Source organism: Oncorhynchus kisutch, linkage group LG14 (assembly GCF_002021735.2).
Source record: "Oncorhynchus kisutch isolate 150728-3 linkage group LG14, Okis_V2, whole genome shotgun sequence".
Taxonomy (NCBI): Eukaryota; Metazoa; Chordata; class Actinopteri; order Salmoniformes; family Salmonidae; genus Oncorhynchus; species Oncorhynchus kisutch.
This window is the reverse complement of record NC_034187.2, coordinates 29,780,434-29,790,678: the sequence shown is the minus strand read 5'-3', so window position 1 is coordinate 29,790,678 and position 10,245 is coordinate 29,780,434.

The window sequence follows — 10,245 nt, the reverse complement described above, 5'->3', positions numbered from 1 at the left end:
TCAGAAATAGAGATAAAATGAATCACTTACCTTTGATGATCTTCATATGTTTGCACTCATTTATTCAATAAATGTTCCTTTTGTTCGATAAAGTCTCTCTTTATATCCGAAAACCTCAGTTTTGTTCGAGCATTTTCTTTAGTAATCCACAGGCTCAAACGGAGTCACAACAGGCAGACAAAAAAATCTAAATTGTATCCATAAAGTTCATAGAAACATGTCAAAAGATGTTAATATTCAATCCTCAGGTTGTTTTTAGCTTAAATAATTGATAATATTTCAACCGGACAATAACGTTGTCAATATAAAAGGTAAACAAGAAAGGCACTCTCTCGGTCGCGTGCATGAAAAAGCTCTGTGACACGGCAGGCTCCACTCATTCGGACTGCTCTTACTCCCTAATTTTTCAGAATACAAACCTGAAACAATTTCTAAAGACTGTTGACATCTAGTGGGAGGCATAGGAACTGCAATTTGAGTCCTAAGTCAATGGATACTGTAATGGCATTGAATAGAAAACTACAACAACAACAACAAATCTTACTTCCTGAATGGACTTCTCTCAGGTTTTCACCTGCCAAATCAGATCTGTTATACTCACAGACATTATTTTAACAGTTTGGGAAACTTTAGAGTGTTTTCTATCCAAATGTATTAATTATATGCATATCCTATCTTCTGGGCCTGAGTAGAAGGCAGTTTAATTTGGGCATGCTTTTCATCCAAAATTCCAAATGCTGCCCCCTACCCTAGAGAAGTTAGGTCTTTTTTTTTGCAAAACTGGACCACACAACTGGACAATAACCAAGATAAGATGAAACTAGAGCCTGCAGAGCATGCTTTTTGGAGTGTGGTGTCAAAAAACGGACAAAAACTAAATTACGGCCAATCCTCTCCCCATCTTTACAACCATTGAATCTATATGTTTTGACCTTAACAGTTTACAATCTAAGGTAACGCAAAGTAATTTAGTCTCCTCAACTTGTTCAACGGCCACACCATTCATTCCCAGATTCAGATGATGTCTCAAACTTAAGGAATGATTTGCACCAAATACAATGCTCTTAGTTTTAGAGATGTTCAGGACTAGTTTATTACTGGCCACCCATTCCAAAACAGACTGCAACTCTTTGTTAAGGGTTTCAGTGACTTCATTAGCTGTGGTTGCTGATGTGTATATGGTTGACTCATCAGCATACAGGGACACACATGCTTTGTTTAATGTCAGTGGCAGGTCATTGGTAAAAATAGAAAAGAGTAGAGGGCTTAGAGAGCTGCCCTGCAGTACACCACACTTTACATGTTTGACATTATAGACGCTTCCATTAAAGAAAACCCTCTGAGTTCTATTGAGGTATATATGTACATATAGGTAGGGGTAAAGTGACTGGGCAACAGGATAGATAATAAACAGTAGCAGCATATGTATATGTATGAGTCAAAAGAGTTAGTGCAAAGAGGGTCAATGCAGATAGTCCGGATAGCTATTAGACTTATATCTCCAGCCTCCAGGCTTCTTTTTTATTATTCTCAAATAGAGATTAGTTCCAAGCTAGCTCCCTCTTTCCACCTAATGACTTATAAACACTATATTCAAATCAGACAGACTGCATGTACACACACGCAAGTCATTGCAGTGATGTCAGAATTTGTCCTTCGCCTTCATAAAGGTCATACTCTCACATATTTCACGTTCCTTTTCTGGCCCTTATGTCCTAACCCAAAAAGAGACAAGTAATTATTTTCCGCCACCAAAGTGGTTGTTTCACCTTAATCTTTGAGTTTGTAACACTGTAATTATGTCAGAATTTACAGCTGTAACAGGGGGCATGGACATTCCAGAGCCAGATGGATGTCTGGCTGTAAATCTGGAGCCTCAGTTACCTGGGGAGATTCCCTCCTGCATGGACCGCCCCACTCCCACCTCCCGGACACTCACAAAAGGTGAGAGGTTTCCAGATCATTCATATGATAAGGCGCCCTGCCACACATGACCTGTTTACAATCATGGAGGGAGACTAGCACACTCTTTGGGTTATGGTCCGGACTCCTGATTCCTGTTCATCTAAACGCATCCTCTACAAGCTATGCTGGTTCCATAGTGTCATTGATCCCACATATGAAGGGACATTGTAATGGGCGTTTGTTGTGGGAATTGGACACAAACGTTATTTTAAGTTCCCAATCCACTCTGTAATTCTCCACCAACACAAATACTAATAGACTAAGCTTCTGAGAAGTCACACTTAACATTCCATTCAAGCATGACGGGGTGAGCTAGTATGCCACTTACAAATGTCAAACAAGCTTGTGACCATCTCTCTCTAAGGTCATATTTTCCCTGTGATGGCGGATGGTGAGAGGCCCACTGTAAGCCGTCTGTCACAAGCATGGTCCAAGGCCAGAGGAGTTCAGCCAGAACTGTAAGCAAAGATTCACTGAGGCCCCTCTCCAACTCCATACTCCAACTCTACATGAGTGAGTGAGTCACAAGTTCTGAGGTGCCAACCACCACACCCAGATACACTATGTGTCACTACATCTCTATTAGTGTGAGTGGACATGTTGGTCCTTGTTTGAATAGTCAAGGTCCACAACTCTACCCAGGCCTCTGACAATGGACATATACATGCCAGCCAATGGACCGCAGATGGAAAAACAAAGCTTGCCTCTTCCTCTCCTTCATTGATTGTGAATGGATTTATGTAATGTAAGTGGTTGATGATAAGTGAATCCTAATAGACAGCTCATGGTTTGTTTGAAGTATTGGGCAGTCCGTTTCCTGTATCCCTTCACGTCCCTGAGAAAGCAGGGATGAAAACGTCCCCATTATCTTAAAGGTTAAACAATAGTGATTACACAATAATACTTATGCCATTACCTCTCTCACACAATGTTAGGGGTCAGGCCTGATTTACTACTTGTGGACATCACTTCACACAGTAGGGTCATCTCATGGGGTTTTCCCACACTTCAAAGCCAGATTGGTGTATAACCTATCATCAGTGCTAGTGAACTCCATGAACCCTCTAACTCTCAGGTGTACTTATTGCCAGGGGCACTCTCTAGTTCTCAGTTCCAGAACGCATCCCTCTCCCTGGCCTTCCAACATTGCTGTTCTCTGACAGCCCAAAAGGTCACAGAGAATCCAACAAGATGGACACATGCCTGCTGTGTCTGTCAGCCTGTCAACCTGCTGTTAACCCTGGTTATTACAAACCCTTCACTGAGAGGAAGACAGTGTTTAACTCCATCTAGACCAGACCCCACAGAGAGAAAGAGAGAGAGAGAGAGAGAGAGAGAGAGAATAAAAAAAGGAGAGATGCCTCCAGTGTTTGGACCCTCCCCTCACCACAACCTGGTGAGTTGTGAAGTTGGACACTTCAGTGGGTTTCCCAGTGGTGTAGTGCTAAGTATCAAAGTAGTGTAGTGGAGGATCGAAATGTTTACCTTAACATTTTAATTCAAGATTCTTTCTTCCGCTTATTTCCGCAGTACGCCTACACGTGGATGTTCCAAAATGCAATTTGCAGGAAAACACGCTCTGCACAAGCAAGTGGTTTCATGGACAGAGATGGAAATATCTGTAAGAAGGAGGGGGGATTTAAAGATGCAACAACTGTCATGGGTTGCTAATATGATTAGTATAATGATTTTAGCAGCAAGACAATGAAAGAAAGTTTAAAGAAAACCAATAGAACCGGCGAAAGTTAATAATTGCCTTCACGTTTCTATGTTAGGATTTTGTCTATAGGCTACTTTGAAGCAAGGTAAGACGCCTCATAATATCAAATAAAACGTCCAGCTTTAAAATAATTAAGGAACTGGAAAAATATGTTGATGCTAATGATAAGCCTAGCCGCTTTCCCAAAACCTTCTTTATTATACTTGTCACGCCCTGACCATAGAGAGCTGTTTATTCTCTATGTTGGTTGGGGCGTGATAGTGACTAAGGTGGGTCATCTAGGTGATTTGTTTGTCTATGTTGGCCTGGTATGGTTCCCAATCAAAGACAGCTGTTTATTGTTGTCTCTGATTGGGGATCATATTTAGGTAGCCATTTCCTCATTTGTGATTTGTGGGATCTTGACTATGTATAGTTGTCTAGTAGCACTGTTAGCTTCACAATTAGTTTGTGCTTTATTGTTTTGTTTGGTGAGTTGCGATTTATTAAAATATGTGGAACTCTATGCACTTGGTCCAATCATTATAACAATTGTGACAATACTGAACAAAAATAAAAATGCATGTTTCATGAGCTGAAATAAAAGATCCCAGAAATGTTCCATACGCACAAAAATATAATTTCTCTCAAATGTTGTGCACAAATATGTTTACATCCCTGTTAGTGAGGATTTCTCCTTTGCCAAAATAATCCATCTGTAACGGTTTTCTTTAGGTGAAGTAGAAGCGGACCAAAACGCAGCATGGTTATATTGATTCATGTTTAATAAAAACAGATAAACACGAACACTACAAAACAATAAACGTGGAAAAACAAAAACAGCCCTGTCTGGTGCAAAACACAGAGACAGGAACAATCACCCACAAACACACAGTGAAACCCAGGCTACCTAAATATGGTTCCCAATCAGAGACAATGACTAACACCTGCCTCTGATTGAGAACCATATCAGGCCAGACATAGAAATAGTCAAACAAGACATCCAACATAGAATGCCCACTCAAATCACACCCTGACCAACCAAAACATACAAACATACAAAGCAAACTATGGTCAGGGTGTGACACCATCCACCTGGCAGCTGATTAAATAAGCTAATTAAACTAGCATGATCATTACACAGACAATAAAAGGCCACTCTAAAATGTGCAGTTTTGTCACACAATACAATGACACAAATGTCTCAAATTTTAACGGAGCATGCAAGTGGCATGCTGACTGCAGGAATGTCCACCAGACTTGTTGCCAGAACATTTTAATTGCTCTACCATAAGCCGCCTCCGACGTCATTTTAGAGAATTTGACAGTACATCCAACCGGTCTCACAACCGTAGACCACGTGTATCCATGCCAGCCCAGGACCTCCACATTCGGCTTCTTCACCTGCGGGATCATCTGAGACCAGCCAACCGGATAGCTGATGAAACTGTGGAATATTTCTGTCTGTAATAAAGCCCTTTTGTGTGGAAAAACTAATTCTGATTGGTGGGCCTATGCCCTCCCAGGCCCACCCATGGCTGCGCCCTGGCCAGTCATGTGAAATCCATAGATTAGGGCCGAAGGAATTCATTTCAATTAACTGATTTTCATATATGAACTTTAACTCAGTAAAATTTTTGAAATTGTTGCATGTCGCGTTTATATTTTTGTTCACTATTAATGGTAACTAGCTACAAAGTCGCCTATTTCTACCTGTCAGAGTGATATCATGATTATTTGATCATTCAGTGGCCATTTATTTTGCAAACTCCATCTCATTTGTTATAGAAACATGCAAATCAAACAATGGTGCTAGGTGCCTGCACACTTTAAATAAAGGGTAACTACTCTCAAAAATTCAAATTTCTTAGATTTTCCCCAGAACTCAAAAGTGATCTCCTGATGTGGTTTAAGCATTGTTGTAGACTTAGAATATGCAAGTTGAATGTTTTTCTATTAAAAAAAAGTGACTGTGAGAATGAAAACCTTAAAAAAAATTGGCAATATCTAAAACCTGTGAATTTCTGACTCAGTTTATCAGAAGCCCTACTAATAGCATACTACACAGTACAGCTTGGATTGGCCTCATAATTTTAGGTCATTCAGTGTATGTCACTGTTTCTCATAGAATTTTTCACACAGGGCTCCTTTCCTTTGCTGGGTGGGCCGTTTGGAACATTTTGGAGAACAATTAGAGTATACCCACGTCTCCAGGCCCCACTACACCACTGGGGTTTCCTCAGTTTCTCCACGGAGGCCCCAACAAATGAAAGGTGTATCGTGAGAATTGAAAGTCCCTCTGGATAATAATTATGGAAAAGGAAAGTAATAACCCATGTTTGTTATTACCTCAATATGCTGTACAGATGTCGGAGACGGGCAAGACTAAGTGTTATGTTGTATTCATCAACTTTCTGCCACATGCCATGCCATCAAAAGCTAAAGAAACGTTGTTTTGGCTCATTATCATTCCTTCGCATATTCATGTTTTCTCTCTTTTGAGTGAGTAGGTGATGAGTGTATAAGAAACAGATGACCTAACTAACATTGCTTGTGTTTAAGCAGGGAAATTCAGCATGCTCTATTACTTACTGTACTGCAGTACCAACAGCTCCGTATCTCCACTGTTATTCATTATAGACATGTGAACGGCTGGAAAATTCTTTCAACTGTCACTATGTTTGCATTGCCATCACCATGGCCTTGAGGCCCAGCTCAGTGCTATACATTCACTGATAAGCATAGCGTGTGCGATAGCAGGCCCATATATCCCTCCTTACATCCTCAGGCCTGTAATCAGGTGTGCCGCACGCTGCCCACTACATACACACTCAACACATAGCCCTCTAGGCTGTAACACATAGCCTGTGGCCATGGAGGGGGCTTGCTGCGTCACCATGGGCCCTGTACTGTGGGTCTGTGGCAGCCCCTCAAACGTGGCCCCACCCTAATAACCCCCTCCAGCTGTACTGTAGGCCTCCTCAAATATGGGATGATGAGACAACCAGGGTATCTGTGTCTGCACCCTGGGGTCATGGGGGAGAGTGATGGACACGCTGCAGGTTGTGGGAGTTAGTAACAGCAGCAGCGCCCCTGGTGCTCCTTAGCCCATGAGTCAGTCCACCAGCACATTCAGGAACTGAGAATGTATGGTAACCCACCAGCTCTCTGCTCCCTGCCCTGGGACTCAGAAATGTACAGTACATGTACACGCAAACAAACACACAAGTTTTGAAACATCACCTCTAAGTTACCAAGAGCTCTGTACTAAGGTAACATTTAATTTCAAAAGTCAAAATGAGTTGCTTGAGGTCAGAGACAACAAAGGTTTCTAGCAGGCCTTGTATCAGACTGAGGCCAAACGGTCTTATCAGAGTGGGTATAATGACATTGAACTCTGTATGTCACACTCGGCTTGTTCCCAATCACTGAGGTTCTGACAGAAAAATGATGCCTAATGATTTGCTCTTGAAATACCACAGCTTTCCCTTCCCTTCCAGGAGGTGTGGGCTCTATGCTGTTGTTCCAGGCAAAGCCAGGTCTGATTAGTAGCTCACACTGCATGTAAAGAGAGAGAGAGAGAGAGAGAGAGAGAGAGAGAGAGAGAGAGAGAGAGAGAGAGAGAGAGAGAGAGAGAGCGAGAGAGAGAGAGAGAGAGAGAGAGAGAGAGAGAGAGAGAGAGAGAGAAAGAGAGAAAGAGAGAGAGGGGGGGAGAGAGAGAGAGAGAGAGAGTTGTGTTCCCTGAGAGCTTTGGTGTTCTTCCACCCTGCCAAAGCAAACCCTGCTGGACGATAGGGAAAGATGAGTGGCCTTTGCGTAGCCAGCTGGACCTAGTTAAAAGCTGATCCTGAGCAAATAGGTAATTGTACCTCTCGGGGGGGCTGGATCTTTACGAGTGAATGGAAACTAACCTCTGTCTCCGATCTGTCGTTGGAGAGCACCGGGCGACCAGCAACCAGCAGTCGGTCCGTTTGAGAGGAGATGTAAGGAGGGATGGAGGGAGGAGGGAAGGAGGGTTAGGGAAACAAGAACAGGGTTGTCTAGCGAGAGCTGATTATGCGTGCTGGAGGCTGGTTTCCTGGATGCAGTGTTTGTGTTGGAACCTGTTGCCCACAGCAGATGTTGCACATGAAGGAGGTGTTATTGGGTTTACCATAATAGTAAAATAATTTGGTATGGCATTAGATGGCTACTAATGTGTCCTCTATCATTACACTCCTCTAAGGCAACACTCTCTGTGTGTCTGACTGTTATTCATATTTATAGCAAGCTTCATAAGGCACTATGTATAATAGAAGGAATTATAAATATAGTATAAGCCAGCTAATGACTATTACCCCTTCTCCCTTGCCTTGCCTTGTTTTCCCCATCTCCCCAGTGCTGTCTAAAAGATCAAGACGCCTCTTCCTCAGGATCTTACCTCATGGTTCACATAAGGCTTTTGTCATCTGTTGTTGACACTACAGGGAGCTGGGTCTGTGCCTCTGTCCTGCCCACAGCAGCTGTGCCTACACACAGAGCATCAATCTGCCACTGCAAGGAAACAAACACAGCCTAACCTTTTACCTTTTCAACTCACTTGCACTCACACCTAACGTTTAACACCTACACAAACAAATGTGACATGCCAGCCCAACAAGGGCAGATGACGCTAGTTCCTACTTCACCTTAGGGCCGTTTGAGAGAAAAAACAGGAGCATGTGAACTTAATTACAAACTTGCATGCGATCAGTAAATACCGACCTCAGATCTGTGTGAAGAATATGTGAAACAATTCTGAACTGTTTCGGTTGGGAGGCATGCGGACGCCTTAATACACACACCACACAATGTCTGAATCTAGCTTATTAATGATGGTGGGATGATGCTTGATGACAAATTTCACAGTGGGTGCGAGACCTGGTGAGGCCTACAAGCCACCGTGTCTCGCACCCACTGTGAAATTTGGTGGAGGATCAGTGATGATCTGGAATTGGGCCGTTTTGTCTTTGTGAAGGACGCATGAATCAAGCCACGTACAAGGTTGTCCTGGGATAAAAATTGCTTCCTTCTGCTCTGACAATGTTCCCCAACTCTGAGGATTGGTTTTTCCAATGCTCCATGCCACACAGCCAGGTCAATCAAGGTGTGGATGGAGGACCACCAGATCAAGACCGTGTCATGGCCGGCCCAATCTCCAGACCTGAACCCCATTGAAAACCTCTGGAATGATATCAAGAGGAAGATGGATGGTCACAAGCCATTAAACAAAGCCAAGCTGCTTGAAAGTTTGCGCCAGGAGTGGCATAAAGTCACCCAACATCAATGTGAAAGACTGGTGGAGAGCATGCCAAGACGCATGAAAGCTGTGATTGAAAATATGGATTTCTGAACTCTTCCTAAGTTAAAACATTAGTATTGTGTTGTTTAAAAATGAATATGAACTTATTTTCTTTGCATTATTCGAGGTCTGACAACACTGCATCTTTTTGTTATTTTGACCAGTTGTCATTTTCTGCAAATAAATACTCTAAATTACAATATTTTTATTTGGAATTTGGGAGAAATGGTGTCAGTACTTTATAGAATTAAACAAAAATGTTTGTTTTACCCAAACACATACCTGTGTAAATAGTTTTAAAAAAAATAGTAAAATCAGAGAATTTGACATTTTTGCAGTGGTCTCTTAATTTTTTCCAGAGCTGTATATATGAATCATTTTTATACAGTAAAGGTTCCATTCCATTGAAAAATCCATTGAAAAGAGAGCATATCTGTGCACAAGGACTCATTTATCCTTTGCCAAATCCAGTACTGAACCCCAGTAGATTATTTCTTAACAGTTGTTGAGTTTTAGTGAGTAGCACTGCTTTCTGTTCATGAGCATAAGCAGGGAAAGACCCAAAACAGATTACCACCAGGAGTCATAGTGAGCTGAAAAAGATTCAATAAACTGTGGTGCTTTGCCGACAAGTAACATAAACAAATGTAGAAATATTGTGTGTTACAAGACCTTTTCTGGACCAATATCTGATATGTCGTCATAACATAAACAATGTGAATAAAAAAACAACTGTAGCTAAATGAAAGCAGCCTGTCCTCTGTGTGAGAATCATTGAGTCCAGTATCCTGACTGTATGACATGAAGCCGGGGCCCCCATTGGCCATCAGGGACCCCACTCTGAGCTCTGAGCTACAGCAGTGGACTCTCAAGAGACCCACCATGTTTCAAAAAAGCACCCAATGTCCAGTCTTAAGGAGTTATCTTTAAAGGTAGCTAAGTTTTGCTGAACATCTCAAGACAATACACATGAATAGGGCCTATAGCCAACATGTCTTAATACTGGCGAGCTAAACAGCTAGCAGGGGATGTTGTAGGCTACTTTGCAAATGGTATTGTAAATGGCACAATATGACGTACCTCATATAGACCTGACCAAGGTGTCCACTGGTCATTGGCACCACTACTTTAGGTCTCCACTGGTCACTGCACTGTCTTTCTATGGGCAGAGAGAACTCAAGATGTGGCCGAGCCTTGCTTAACAGCTCTCTGAGGTGGACAAGGGCTATTGGATAGGCAAATTATACTTTGACATGGGCCA